The 14802-nt window shown below is 54.1% G+C and overlaps 1 long non-coding RNA gene across 1 annotated transcript; it reads left to right on the top strand.

Moving 5' to 3' along the window:
* Window positions 1-983: 983 nt before the first annotated feature.
* On the top strand, window positions 984-14195 carry LOC120316686. Its single transcript, XR_005559037.1, has 3 exons — window positions 984-1130; window positions 13133-13239; window positions 13799-14195. It is a non-coding gene; the product is annotated as an uncharacterized LOC120316686 (long non-coding RNA).
* The last annotated feature ends 607 nt before the right edge of the window (window positions 14196-14802 follow it).

The raw sequence follows: 14802 nt of genomic DNA on the forward strand, positions 1-14802 counted from the left end.
GCCGGACGGGCGCCCCGGCGCAGATCGTCGAGAGCGCTTCTCCCGGGCAGAGGCGAGGGGCGCGTTAGGAGGCGCCGGGAGCATCGCCTCCCCCCCTCCTCCTCTCCCGCCCCTCAGGCGAGGAGGCGCCCCCCCTCCCAGGATCGGGCCCCCGAACTCCGGGGCTGAAACCCCCAGAGCCACGCCCACCGGTCACGTGCCCTCGCGGACCCCAACCTGTCGATTCTGGGAAATGTAGTTTCCAGAGGCGAGACGAGCCCCTCGCGAGGAACTACATCTCCCACAATGCCCCGGGAGCTTACCCTTGGGGTGCAGGAGTGCGGTCCGCAAGTCGCTGAGGTGCAAATCGGTGGTGCGGCGACGCCCGGAGGATGCCCTCGTTCCCCCCCCGTCCTGCGTGGGTTTTTTGGATTCTTTAGATTGGGACTTCGCTGCCCATCGCGCACGGCCGCCAAAGTTTCCTGGGAGTTGAGGTCCAACCTTCGTGCCTCCTGGCTGGTAGTCACGAGCGTGCCTGGACAGCGATCTCCGCCCCGCCCGCCCCACGCGAGCAGCTGCCGTCCGTGCTGCGCCCCGGCCCTCCCCCCCCTCCCCCGAGGAAAGCGTTCCCCTTCCCTCGACCCCCCCTCTATCATCCACTTCGGAGTCAGCCCCCTCGCGAGCTGGTACAGCAGCCCGCCCCCCTCCGCGCCACCCGGGCCCGACTCGCCCCTCGCGGAGCCCCCCACCATGCCGACCCGCCACTGCTGGTCCGAGCCGGGCTCCGAGGCCAGGGCGGGGCGCTTCCCGGCCGAGCCCTCGGTCGCCGAGTGAACTGGACCCCGGCGGGCGGTCCTGGGCCGTCACTGGGCCCCCATCCCTTCGGGGGGGTGTCTGGCTCTCCCCTCGGAGGGCTCCCTTTGTCCGAGGAGGGCGGGGGCAGCCCTGGAGGGAAAGGCCGCCACGCAGGCACTTCGGGCGCCAGGTGGCGACTTACGCAAGGAAACGGCTCGCCTCGCCTGCTTCAGCTGCTTGTCCGCGGCTCCTTCCTCTCCGCTGGGGGAGGCTCGTCGCTTTGCCCGGTTGGGGCGCGGGCGGGAAGGTCTCCGGCTTGGCGAGGGGGCGCTGTCGCCCAGCAAACCGTTGCGCGGGTGAGTTTGCCTCCGTTTATCCCCCAAGAACTGGAGACGCCACGGCACCTGGGTTGCTGCCGCTGCTGCTTCCCGCCGGTTGCCCCCCCCGCCCGCCCCCGTCTCCTCCCCGGTACCCTCCAGTGGAGGAATGAACCGTGGGACCGAGCAAAGCTTTGGGGTATGTGGGTCGGACTTGGAGACAGTGCTGCCCCGGGAGCTCTCCGCCTGCCCTGGGCCCAGCCTGGCTTCCCCTGCAGGTGGTGGGCACAGCCGCTGGTTTCCCGGGCGCCTCCATCCACTTGTGCCACCTGCCCTCTGGCTTCCTTGGGGTGTCATTTGTGGAGGAGTCTGGCCTTTGGGCTGGTTGTGGCCAGAATCTGAGGGGGGGGGGGACAGGCGAGGAGAGCCCAGGAGCTGAGAAAGCCCTTGCCGAATGCCAGGAGAGGAGAGCAGAGCAAGGGCTCTCTCAGCTCCTGGGCGGTCCCTGAACAGCCGGGCAGAGGCTAAGGGCCACCCTGGAGCTGCCTGAGCACCAGCTGAGACGGTCTGAGGGATCAAGTCAGTGGCCGGCGGTGCCCGTGAGGCCGCTCTGCCCAGGCCCATCCTTTGGCCAGACGGGGTGGGGGTGCCTGAGCTGCAGTTCACCCACAATAACTAGGGGTGAGCCTGGCTCTCAACCCCCCCCCCGCCTGTACCCTTTCTCCTCTTCCTCTTCCTTGGCCCTCATCATCTCCTCATTAATGCCCCCTCCCTCAGCCAGCTGGTCATAATGAGATGCTAACTGGATTTTCTGTAATATCGGGTCAGAGAAGGCCAGGAATTATGGCTGCAGTCAGCGTATTGTTATTATCAATCAATAACCTATTTATTTTCCAACACTCCTATTAACCTCGGCCAGCCAATCACCATTTCAATTTGAAAAGGCTTTGCAGGACACTCTGCTGAGTGGACAAGCCAGGCTGTTGAAAGGAGTGGGCCTGATTCTGAAGGTGGCATGCGCCTGGGGTCATCTTTCAGGGTGTGTGTGCGTGTGTTAATATCTGTTAACTCTGCATCCTTCTGCCTTTGCTGGGAGGCAGCAGAAAGTCCTCTTTGCATCTTGGGGTGTTCTGGGTCCCTCCTCAGCCCACGGGATGTGTGTGTGTGTGTGTGTGTGTGTGTGTGTGTGTGCCCGTGTGTGGGTCAAGAAGGCCCTGGGTTCGGCATTTGCAGCACAGTCCTGACCCTCCAGAGTATACATCTGCACTGGGTGATAAGCGCTGTGATTGGCTGAGGCCCCTCGCTGGGCTGCCCTCCCTCTGCCAATCACAGCCATCCTCAAAATGAGGGGGGTCTCCTCCTGGGCTCCAGGCTGTTTCGGTGCCCTGCTCCAAGGTTCCCTCCCCACAACCTGCTAAGCCAGGAAAGATGCTGACCCAGCTCAGTGCTGCCCATGGCTGCGGTGTTGACCGAGGATTGGAGAGATCTGGGCTCAGTTCTGAGTCCCGCCGAAAACTGACTGGATCTCTGTCCTCGGCCCCAAGAATGAAAAGAAGACTGAAACTGGTGGGCTAGCCCGGGGGGGGGGCGGTCACCGGGCTCTCTTGGAAGGGCCACTCGGATCCTCACACTCGGCTGCCTTTAAGGGGGGGGGCAGAATGGCTGTGACCTGCTTCAAATCAAGTCACTGATTTGATCTATTTTGACACTTCAAATTGATCCAGAAAATTGTTTTGATTTGATTTTCCAACTCAATGCAGGGGGGAAAAAAGAGGCCTTTTGTGCATGTGATTTGATTTGATTTAACAATTTGACTCAATTCAGAGATTTGATTGAATTGGCTTCAAATTGAATCTCTGCATTAAACCTTGGCCCTATCAATGCCCATTTTGACAATTATTACTGATTCTCTACATAAGGGAACGTTTTTAAATATATTAGCTAGCGGCATTTCCGATTTCATGTTTTAGATTGTGAGATGATGTTCATCGCAAGGCCTGGGGAGTGGGCTCCTCTGGCATGTGCCCTCCCCTCCCTTGGACCCCAAGGAGATAGGCCAGCCCCCTCCTCCTTGTCCTCCCTTTGCCCCACAAATCCTTTTATCACAGCATCTCTTTGGTGGGCTTGCTCTTTGATTTAAGCTGCGTCCCTCCCCTCCCTCTTGTTTTCATCAGGCCTGGTGCTCGCTATCGGCATTTGTCTCCCCTCCAGTCTCTCCTCTCAATTCTCTGGCCCTGATCAATATGCTGGTTGGCCAGTTGGCCTCATAGAGGCTGCAGCATCTCTCTCTCTCTCTCTCTCTCTCTCTCTCTCTCTCTCTCTCTCTCTCTCTCTCTCTCTCTCTCTCTCTTCCCCCCCAAGGCAGCTGTAGTTTTTCTTGTGCAGCGTTTCTCGTTAGGCTTCCATCTCCACTTGTTCTTTTTCTCATTAGGGCTTTCCACAAGGCTAGTAGTATTTCTTCCAGGGCTGTTTTCCAGCTGCTCTCCGGGTCTCTGGCATTCTCAAGAACAAGACTTTTAAAAGTTTCATTTAACTCAAGAGGACTCTGGAGCCTCTTCAGTGGAGTTGGGAAGAATTAAACGGCATGACATTTTGATTTTCCAGGGGGAAGAGGGAAGACCCCTGGCATCCTTCCCAGCCACTTTTTATCTCAAGCAAAAATAGGCTGTGCAGAAAATTATTTTTTATTCTTTTTTGTTCGCTTGCTTTTTCTCCCCAAATAATAAATTTAGAGAAACAAACAGCTTACAGCCTCGTTGAACAAGGTTATATATTTTTCCCTACAAAGAGGAGACACATTCTGGGTTGTTCAGGCCTTCAGGTATAGGAAGGGAAGAGCAGCAAATCTCGCTCCTTTGCTTAACAAAGAGGCACGACGTGTATCCATGCAGCAGAGTTGTGAGATTTGGTCTGAGGACCCAGTCTGGTGCTGGGCTGAAGCTGCTGCCAAGTCCTTCCGTGGGCCTGGACCCTGCCTGGCCCACCTCCTGGCCCCTTCAGGCAGAAAACGGCCCCCTCCAATCCAGCCTGGGTGCAGAGGCGTTTCGAGGCGTCTGTGCCACGGGAGGGGGGAGGGAGAAGCCCCTCAGCTGTTGATGAAATTCAATCTCACCTCCAGCCTGATTATGATAATTTGCAATGCGCCGAGAAAAAGTGAATTATTACTAAATGCAAATAAAGTTAAATAATGCTGTTTGGGAGCAGCTCAGAGTGACAGAAAAGTCATAAATGAGGAGGAGAGATGGGAGTGGCGGCTGAGGCACGGCAGGAGGAGAACTCCTGTCTTTGGCCCCAGAGGAGCCACCTGGAAGGGCCCAGCTGGGCCGAGCAACCTGGACAGCTGGCCTGCAGAGCAGAGACGCCTGCCTGCCCCCTCTCACTCGGGGTCTTGAAAGAAGCCCCACAGGAGGAGACGTTTGCTCCTGGCATCCTCTGGGATGGAGGGGCTGAAGGGAGGGCATTGGCCCACCTCCCTTGGCCACGCTGGCTGCCCTCTCCTGAGCCCCTTCTCTGGGCATGTCAAGGGCCAATGGAACCACGGCTGGGGGACTTGCTCTGCCCGGACAGTGACATTTCTCAGCAAGGAAGGCTGGAAGCCACTGGCTGCAATGCTCAGAGGTGAAATCTGCTGGGTTGTGGAGCATGGCTTGGAAGTGCGAAAGCACCCGTGTGCCTGCTGTTTGCCCAGCACAAAGGATACCCGGAACTGGGCACCACACAAAGGCTAGTGAAGGATTTCCCCAACGTCTTTATGAAAACAAAAAGTAGACCTTTTTTCTGACTTCTGCTCAGTAACAGAAGGTAAGTAAATAAAGCATGGGAAATATTACATTTCATGTATTCTAGATGCCGGTGGTTGGTGTTTTTTTTTTCCAGTTATCAGATTTGAAATCTGGGTGACATTTTAATTTCAGCTCTAACAAGAGCGGTCTAAGCCTCTCCCTGCCTTGCATTTCCTGCATGGGGTGCCGGGATGCTTCTGTCCCAGTCTGCCCATCCCCAAAGAGCAGTTGAACTCCAGAGGGCCCATCCTGGTCTCGAGGGGGGGGGACGTGTGGGGCAGCTCTCTGGGGAGCAGAATCTCTGAGGCTCCCTTGTTACAGCACCACATAGTTCTCTAATGGTCCTGCCACTGTTATGCCACGGAGGCTTTTTGCAATCTCCTATCCTACCAAATCCCCCAGCGAGTCCTCGGTTATGTCCCGTTTTATTAAAGCACCATTGAACTATAGCCTATTGATTTAGATTTCACAGACAATTGAAATTTAAATTGACTCCAAATTGAATGCCTCCATGCAACTTGGAAGAAGACAGGCACTTCTTTTGGGTGATAGCAAAGCGTCTCTGCCTGCCTGAGAGGAGGGTGGCTGGAATAACGGGAGTTTTGAAGAAGCTGCTGCAGGATTGAAGACGGCAGATGTACTTTCCCTTCCTGCAACGCTGAAGCTGAGCGAGGCAACACTATTCATTATTCCACCTTCTTCTGCTGCTACTTTGTGTTTCCCTCGCTGGATAAGCGGGCCCTACAAGTTTGATTTCACAAGCCTGTTTGACCAGAACAATGGGGGGGGGAGGTTTCCCTAGCCAAAAAGGCACGTGGCGGGTCCCTCTGAGAAACCCTTTGCCTGCTGCTGCCCCTGGTTCCAAATCTCCAAGAAAGCCTTTTGGGGGTCCTCCCAATAGCAGAGCTGCTGCTTAAAGAAACGGGCCAGAGAAGTGGCACAAGGACTGGCACCAGGTCTGGGTTGGGGGCATAGGTGGGCTCCATCCATGCCCAAGAGGGCCTCATGCAGAAGGCTGTGGTGGATGTTATTTCTGAAGAGATTCTTTCTCACCCATTCAGGCGCAGGAAGAAAGTTGCAGATGCCCTTCTGAAGTGGGGAAATATGCGGGGGGGGGGGGAGACAGCTGGAGAAGGCCGGGTTTGGTTTCCTCCAGAGGACTCCAGCCTGGGAATTCAACCCTGCTGAAGGTGGCTGAAGAGAGGAAGGGGAGCCTCCACCAAGCAGAAGGAAGACAGGAAGGGCCGAACAAGGCAGGAGTCTGGGCACCCTTGAGAGAAGAGGGAGGAAGGCACCTCCATCCTTCAGAAGCCTCAGTCAACCTTTGACTGAGGAGAGCAACGGAGGGGGGGGGGAGACCGGCAGCACCACGGAAGCTCAGGACCTTGGAGAGCTCCGGGTGGCTCCAGAACCCTTGGACTGGAGTGGATGAGTCAGAACCAAGGGAGGTCGTGGGCAGCTTGGGCCGAAGCTGATGATGGCCAAGTGTCCATCCAGGCTGAGATGGATCACGAGGAAGCAACACTAAACTGAACATGCAGCAGCAAAGCGTCCAGGAAGGGGAAACCCTTCTGGCTGAGAGGGCGACTGGAGCAGCTTTGGAGACACTGGGGAGAGTCTCCCTGTGGGGTGAGGCCTCCCCAAATGGCCTGCCAGAGAAGAAGGTGTCGCCCAGGAGAGCCACCCACGAGGGGAGGCTCACTGGTGGGGAGCTTGCTGTGAGAACATTAGAAAATTGGAGAGGAGAAAGAGTGGGGAATTCAGAGGCGGCCTGCTCTCTAAAAAAGCTCCCATGTTTACGGCAGTTCTCAGCCAAGGGGATGCAGCAGGGGCTTTCCTGCATCTTCTAGGAGGGGCAAGACTGATCAGTGCAGCTGCCCAAAGCCACACGTGGTTATTTTGGGAAAGAATTACCCACCTTTTCTAATTACTTTAACTCCATCCTGTCATAAATTGAGAGGGAATATATTTTTTTTGCAGCCCAAGGCTTTAAAGTATTGAACCCTTCCACGTTGGTTCCTTTTTGCAGTCAAGTTGCGGGGTTGATGCTAGAAGTGATCTGGAGTCCAGAAAATGCTGTGGACCAGCCTGGACACCTTGTCTGACAGAGGTGGTCCCCCTTGCCATGGGGGGGGGGTGTCCAGCCAGTGGGAGAGCCGGGCTCTTCTCTTCCTCAGTAACCCCATCATCTTTCCAGAGACTGATTGCAGCTCCATCCCTCAAGGAAGATCATCTGGGGCTCTCAAAGGACCGACAACGATTCCGCAGACGGGCACCTTCCTTTCATCAAGTGGGCATCATAAGATGTCATAACGCTCATCCTGTTCAGCTGTATTTCACCTGCTTCATAATCTAAACACAATTCAGTGTGTATTGTGAGCATGCATTATGCACAACAACAGAGATATTGTGCCATAAATGTGCCGTGCCTCCCTGGTTAAAAATTGCCAAAGGGTTCTCTAGCAATTGAAACAATTCAACCATCTCAGACATTACTGTAAACAGCAGATTCGTAAAAAGATGCAAGGAAGAAACCTCATCTTCGGATTAATATTTTATGTAAATATGATATATTTGCATTCAGAATGCCACTTTGTTTCTGCCCCTCCCCCTGGAATTTCTACCCATCACAATCACAGTTGTTGGAACAAATCTTTTTCCATGAGGAAATTGGTTCAGATGTACAACAGTATTTCAGAATAATCACATCTCTAAAGAACTAAATTCCGTCTTGCTGGACAACTGGCCAGAAGCCCAGAAAGAGTCAGAGGTCAGTTTCCACAAGGGAGCAAGCAGCTCCCCTTTCCATTTGTGTTGAGCACCATCGGAGCAGCTCTGCCTGGGCCAAAACTGGGCGAGGAAGCCATAGCGGGCAGGAAGCAGCATGCCTGCCCAGCCTGGAGCCTCTGCCCAGGAGCCCTTCCTTGTCCTTGCAGCCACCTCCAGTGGCAGAAACCCTTGGCCCCCATGCCCCTCCAAATCTTGTGTTTCCCCCCCCCCAAACTCCACTAAATGACTTTTCTTTCCACTATTGGAAAGGCATTATTCCTTTTCTCTCTGTCTGTCTTATAAAAAGCCAAATCTTGTTTTATGCAGGGATGCAAAAATTATTACACGTAATTAGAGTCATTTTGATTCCGATCTCGGCTTGGGCCTGACATATTTTGCATACTTTGCTGGCATATAACAAGCCTGCTCATAAAAATGCAGTCAGCTTGCAAGAGCCGTGCGACTGGGGCGAGATCGGAGGTTGTCTAAACGGCGTAAAAACTGCCTCTGCTTTGGAGGGGGGTAGGGGGGACGACACAGTGTAAATTTATTTTGTCTCATTAGAGAGAAAAGCAGAAGCGACGCTCCGCATCCCAATCAGGCTGCGCTTCCTTCGCCCGGCAAGGGAGCAAGGACACCCAGCACACTCCTCGGCAGAGACCGGGGACGTGTCTCTCTGCCCGTCTTGGGCTCCCCGTGGGTGGCTGAGGGGAGGAAGGGGCCGTGGACTTCATGGAGCTGCTCTGCCAGCATGCAGGATGCAGGATTGGCCAAGGCCAGCCCTCTGCCAGCCTAAGCAGTTGAGGCCATCTCCCCATCTCCGAGGAACGGATCCCGGGTCTCCATCTTGGCCAAAGCTAATATGGGGAGCACCCCAGGCTGGTCTGCAGCTCGTGCCTTTGCCACCCGATCCAAGCCAAGGTTCTGGAATTGGTGGAACAGGAATGAGGCTTTGGCTGGGGAGGGGGCTTTTCCTCTCTAGCACTTTTGCGGGGGGGGGCGAGGAGGAAGAGGAGGATGAAGGGGGCCAGGATGTGGGCAGAGGGATTCCCAGATCAGTGCAGGACTGGCATTATTTTAGTCCCCTCTGTGCTTTCCTCACCAGACACTGATCTTCCCACCGTTGAGCTGGTCCAGGAGGTTGTGGGAAGGGGGCGGGCCGTTTTAAGTGCTCTTTTTGGCACTATGAGCCTCCTTATGGATTCCCCGGAGACGGATCTGCCCGTAACTCTCAGTTGGGATCCTGTGTGGATTCCCTTCTACAGCCAATGCAACTATGATTCCAAAGGGCCCCTTTCCATTTGTCTTGCTTGAAAATGGCATTTTGTGAGAATCAATCTTTTTCTTTTTAACCACAAGATGGATTGCCTGGAGCCAGAGACGATGGTGACGGGAGGAGAGGAGATGATGGATCGTGGACCAAAGGAAGGAGGACATTTTCCTAGAGGGACAAACCTGCTTTTCAAACGGCATTTTCCTCCCATTCGGGGTCAATTTGCATGACCCGGCTTTGAGGCTGAGAAGGGGCCATGGAGGAGAAGTGCTGAGGCTTGCAGGGAGCTGCCAGCAGAGAACAAAGGAGGCTGCTCTGGGCTCCAATGCCCACCGCACACCCCCAAGGTGGGAACCCATGGGGGGGAGGCTGAGCAGGTGGATCCGAAGGTTGAGTGGAGGTTCAGCTGGGGCTTCCCTCCTCAGGGCAGGTGCAAGGCCTTTGGCCAGAAGTGCCCTTAGGCCAGGGGGGAACATTGCCCAGTGGCAGAGAAGGCTAGTTGTCCATGAGCTGCCAGGTGGCATGCAGACTGCCCAAGGACATCCAGCCCCAGCTGCGCGACGCCCTGCCGTTGTTTGGCTGGGGAAGCTGCCAGCCAGGACTGCGCTGGGCTTGGGGTCCTTCCCTTGCCTCCTCAGTCCTGATTTACTGAACATGGCAGCAGGCTGGGCATCCTTTGAGCAGGCTGCCTGGCCTGCAGGCCCCCAAGGCCGGCCGCACTGAAGGATTCAGCCCGGGAAGTGAAAGTGGCTGGGCAGAGTGGCTCCCGGGCCCTCTTCGTGCATGGGAAGGGCTCCTCCCATGGGCCCGGAGGCCACCCACCTCCCTGGCTGAAGAGGAGCAGCAGTGGGGGGGGGCGGGGGGGCTCAGATGGCCTCTGACCCTGTGCTCTGACACAGTTTTGTAGTGTGCCTCAGCCGAAAGGCTGTGAGCATCAGACAAACCACTACAACTTGGGCTCCACTCCGATCCAAGAATCCAAATATGGAGCCTGGTCTCCATGGAGCCTCGGCTGGCAGCACCAGTCGAGCTGCTGCTGCTCTCTCAAACTATCAATTCTGGTCTGATGTAACTGTCTGGACTCGGCCTGCCTGCCCGTGACTAGCTTGTGGAGGAGCAGTTTTCCCCAGAAAATGCCGAGTATCAATTGAGTGAGCTCAGTTCTTCAGCAGACGACCTCCGTGGTGCTCCAAACTGCAGTCAAGGTGAAGAAAAAAACCAGAGACTGGCCGGCTGGGGAGATGGGTTCTTTCACTTCTGGGGACTTATTTCTGCTCCAGGCCCAGCCTCAGCACCCTGGGGCTTCCTGTCCTGGGCTGGGCAGGTGGTCAAGCCTTGCCACTGGGAGCCCTGCGAGGCTGCTCATCTGAGGGATCCCGTCTCAAGAGAGAGAGAGAGAGAGAATCTGCCTCTCTGTCGTTGGGTGCTCTTCTCTGCTACTCAGCTGGGGACACAACTGTCCTGCTGGCTCCTGGCACCCAGCGATGTCTCCAGGCCTCCGAAACCATTGGTGGGACCGGTGCAAGCCCTTTCCCCAGGATCTCCCCAGGAAGCCCTTTCCTCCCTCTCCCAGGCTTTCTGAGACGGGTCGGGAGGGGGTTGAACTCCCCAGCCCCTCCCTGCCATTGTAGATCCTCCGGCTGAAGAGAGGCACAAGGGAGGCTGTCACAGAAGCCAACAGCTGGAAGGACAAACGCCAGGATTTTCAAAAAAGATACTACAAAGCCTCTGCTTCCTGCTCCTCCTCTCTCTGGCCTGCCTGAAATGGCCTGCATTCAGAGCAAATGCTCCCCCCCATTTAAGACCTGTGCCGACCCTTCCCCAAGCCAAGACGGACCTGCCCACAAAGCTTCTGGGAGAACAAGGGGGCTCAGTCCCTGGATAGCTCTTCCCAGCACAGCTGAAGAAAGAATTTATTCCTTGTTTGTGGTATTATTTTTAAAGGATGGCACTCTGGAAGCTTTAAAAATGAAATTATAGTATGCAATAAAGAAGACACATATAACCCAGGCATGTATTCAAATTATCCAACAACAGTAATGTTCCAAGTTCATAAATAAGCATCCTTATTAACCCTTCTCTTAACAAAAGAAAGAGGGGCTCCCTGATCCAAGGAACGGCTGGTTCTCCTGGAGAGCCCCTTTCACCAGGGCAACCTGGGCAGCCCTTTTCTCCAGGCAGATGCCAGGCTGCCTCGTCCCCAGCTGCTCACGCCCCTTGAGTGCCCTGCCCACCCCTGCCCCTCCAACCCCCGAGAAGCCCCAGGTGGGCACTGAAGCTTCGGTGGGTTTTGTCCTTCGTGTCCAGTGGATGCTAAAAGGGCTCAGGCGCACGGCAGCTAGGGGCCTGGGATGCGCCCACGCAGTGGAAGGCCAGCAGCCTCCCAGTAGGTCAGGCTGGTTGCCCAGTGGCCTGGCCCAGCCCAGCACCAATGCAGGGAGGGGTAAGATAGGGGCAGAAATGGTTTACCCCTCCCCAAACCTGCCACTTGTGATGTCTGCTCTGCGCCTGTTTGAGCCAGCTTCATCTTTAAGCAGCTTCACCTGAACGCTGGCTGCTCTTTGGCGTGAGCGCCAACTTTTCTGAGTTTGGGGCAGATTGCAAAGTGCCAAATCAATCTGGTTGCAGATTTAAGTGGGGAAACAGCTGTTCCATTAGTGCAAACTGGATCTCTCTCTCTCCCCCACCCCCCAGGATCCTATCCCTAGCTTCAGTAATTCTCTTTAAAGTTCTTGAGAAATGTATGCTTAATTATATTTGCATATGAAAAATTGAGCCTAATTAGTGTGATTGATTATTATTTTAACCTTAATGGCATTTTGAATATCTGTCCCCCTAATAGCAAAAGTATCGCTAATAAATCAAGGGTTTGGGCTATTGAGCTGCTTTCTGAAATATATTTTATTAATGTACCAGAATGTATTGAATCTGAAACAAGTCAAACAACTGCTCATTTATTAAACCATTTAAATGTCAGCTTTATACAGGCATAATATTACAGAAAATATGTTCCTGTGAAAGACATGCAGGCCAAGCAGATTCAAAATATTAGTTATTTCACTCAAATATATGAAGGAAATAAAAATTCAATTATGTAATTTATGGCACTAAATAAATTTATATTGTCTAACATAACTGTTTTGAATTAGCAAGTATACTTTTCTCGCAAAGAGCCTCGGCATCGCGGCTGCCACTTGATCGCGACACGAGGAAGGCAAAGGCAGAAGACCCCAGGAATCCACCTAATGCCAGGCCGACCTCACTGCAGAAGGAACTGGAGTTGGTCTGCCATTTGTGTGTCCTGCTGGCATTTCTGCCTTCATTCGAAATCAGGAGCCTCGCTGGCAGAGTCAGGTTGTAGAAACAGAGGCATAGAATTAAAATCACATGAAATATTAGTGCCGCTTTATGAAGCCTTAATAAGGCCACACCTGGAATGCTACATCCAGTTTTGGTCACCGCATTACAAAAAAGATGTTGAGACTTTGGAAAAAGTTCAAAGAAGAGCAACAAAGAGGATTAAAGGCTTGGAGACTAAAACATACGACGAACAGTTGCAGGAATTGGATATGGCCAGTCTAGAGAAAAGAAGGATCAGAGGTGACATGATAGCAGCATTCCAGTATCTGAGGGGCTGCCACAAAGAGGAGGGGGTCAATTTATTTTCCAAAGCACCAGAGGGCAGGACAAGAAACAATTGATGGAAACTAATCAAGGAGAGAAGCAACCTGGAATTAAGGAGAAACTTGTTAACAGTGAGAACAATTAACCAGTGGGACAGCTTGCCACCAGAAGTTGTGGGTGCTTCATCCCTGGAAGACTATGGAGATTCTCAGTCACCCAGGTCATGGTTATCCCAAAGGGGCTTTTGCAGGAGGCAACTGGACTTTCTTGTTTTTCTTTGAAGACGTTTTGCTTCCCCTCCAAGAAGCTTCTTCAGCTCTGACTGGATGGTCAGAGCTTCCATTCCTTCCCTTCCCTCCATCCGGTCAGAGCTGAAGAAGCTTCTGGGATGAGAAGCGAAATGTCTTCAAAGGAAAACAAGAAAGTCCACTTGCCTCCTGAAGAAGCTCCTTTGGGACATTCGTCACTGGAGGTCATTTTAGAAGAGGCTGGACAGCCCCTTGTCTGAAATGGAATGGGGTCTCCTGCTTGAGCAGGGGGCTGGACTAGAAGACCTCCAAGGTCCCTTCCAGCTGTATTCTGATGGATTGCAGGTTAAAGACGACCAGCAAAGAAACAGAAGGACCAGGCAAGCGTGCTGCTGATCAGGAGTCCTTCTCTGGAGGAAAAGCACTCAGCCTCTCCCAGAGCCAGCTGTCAGGTAAACTGGCAAAGAGCCCAAGTGGGGTTGGGCCATTCTGGCAGGAGGAGGGAGGTGGCACGGCACTGGTGGAGGTCCAGATGAGGGTCCAAAAATGCCACCCTCGGTTGGGGGGTGAAATTTGCGGTGTGCAGCCTGAGGAGGCCTCCCTACCTTGGAGAGGGGAGCTCTGGGCAACCCGGAGGAGGAGAGGGGGAGGCCAAGCTTTGGCCAGAGGAGAGGGTGGGGACTGCGGGTTCCCATGAGTGGCGCTCTCTCCCCTGCCTTCCCTGGGGCACCGGAAGGCCAGGCTCCTCTCGGGCTCCCGTCCCACAGCCAGGAGTTTCTTATCTCCCCCAGAGCAGAGGGATGGCAACCGCTGCGCCACTCGGGGCCCTTTCTGGAGGTGAGGTGTTGCAGACCTGAAGGTTGTGGGGGGGTCCCCCCAATTCGGAGCCCCTCTGTGGCAGAGGCCTTATCACTTTTATTCATGTAATAGAGATGAAGTCACCAGGCCTTTCTGGAGCATCAATCTAGAGATTTATTAACCAATTTAAAATACTATTGTCTTTCACTTCAGAGGGAGATTGAGGTGTGTTGTCGGAGGAATATAAAGCTACAATCAGCTAGGCGCTCTCTGCCAGACGCCACTACCTGGAACTCAATAGATATTCATGAACCCGCCCGTCTTTAGTGAAGGAAATAACTTAATGCCGACAGAGTCGATGGAATAATGGCCGCTTCCTGGCTGACTTGCAGCCCTCAGAAAATGAGATTGCACCTGCCTTCATTTTTCTTGTCTTTTCCGAGTTTCTTGCAGCAGAATGCGCCAGCAACGGGGGATGCGCCCTGCATTACTAATGAGATGCAGGAGGAGGCCCCCCTGGCTCTCCTGGCGGGCAACTCCCCTTTCCTCTCCATCTGGCCAGATGGGGTTCCTTTCATACTCACTTGGGTTTGGAGGAGGCAGAAGGCAGCTCCCCATCTTTCAGTGCCCTCCTTTGAGGCTGTCCCCCTCCTCCCCTCCCCCTCCCCTCCCTTCCCTTCACCATCTTCTGCACAGACACCTCCAGCAGGTTTTGCCCAGGAAGTGGCTGTGCATTTCCTAAACCTGCCACAGAGAGGGCAAACATCAGAGTGTTGACAAATGGGGGGGGGAGTTTCCTTTGGGACTGCTGTTCAGAAAGGCCCCCCCGGCCCTGGGGTAAAACTCCCTCCCTCTGCAAATCCGTGCTTTTCTTCTGGGACAGCGAGGATGTCCCTGGCCCTACAGAAGACCAACCCAGGCAGGCAGGGGAAATGGACTTGGTGGGGTTGAACTCCTGTGCTGGCAGGGCCCTTGCAGGGTGGGGAGAAGCTCCGCATTGCTATGGTAACTGAATCAGTTAAACTCCATCTGCATCCTTGCATGAGGGGGGGGGGAGGGAGGAATTCACCTGAGCAAAATTGGCTGATTAAATTAATAGCTATGGATGACTGGGGCTCTGTTTCAAAAGAGCTATTTTTAAAAAAGATATGCATAATTTTAATTACACATTGACACTAGGTCTACAGTGTTCCTAATGAAGCAGGGCTGACTACAAG

Source organism: Crotalus tigris, unplaced genomic scaffold, assembly GCF_016545835.1.
Source record: "Crotalus tigris isolate CLP2741 ecotype Arizona unplaced genomic scaffold, ASM1654583v1 scf7180000019478.12717781048:2074007, whole genome shotgun sequence".
Taxonomy (NCBI): Eukaryota; Metazoa; Chordata; class Lepidosauria; order Squamata; family Viperidae; genus Crotalus; species Crotalus tigris.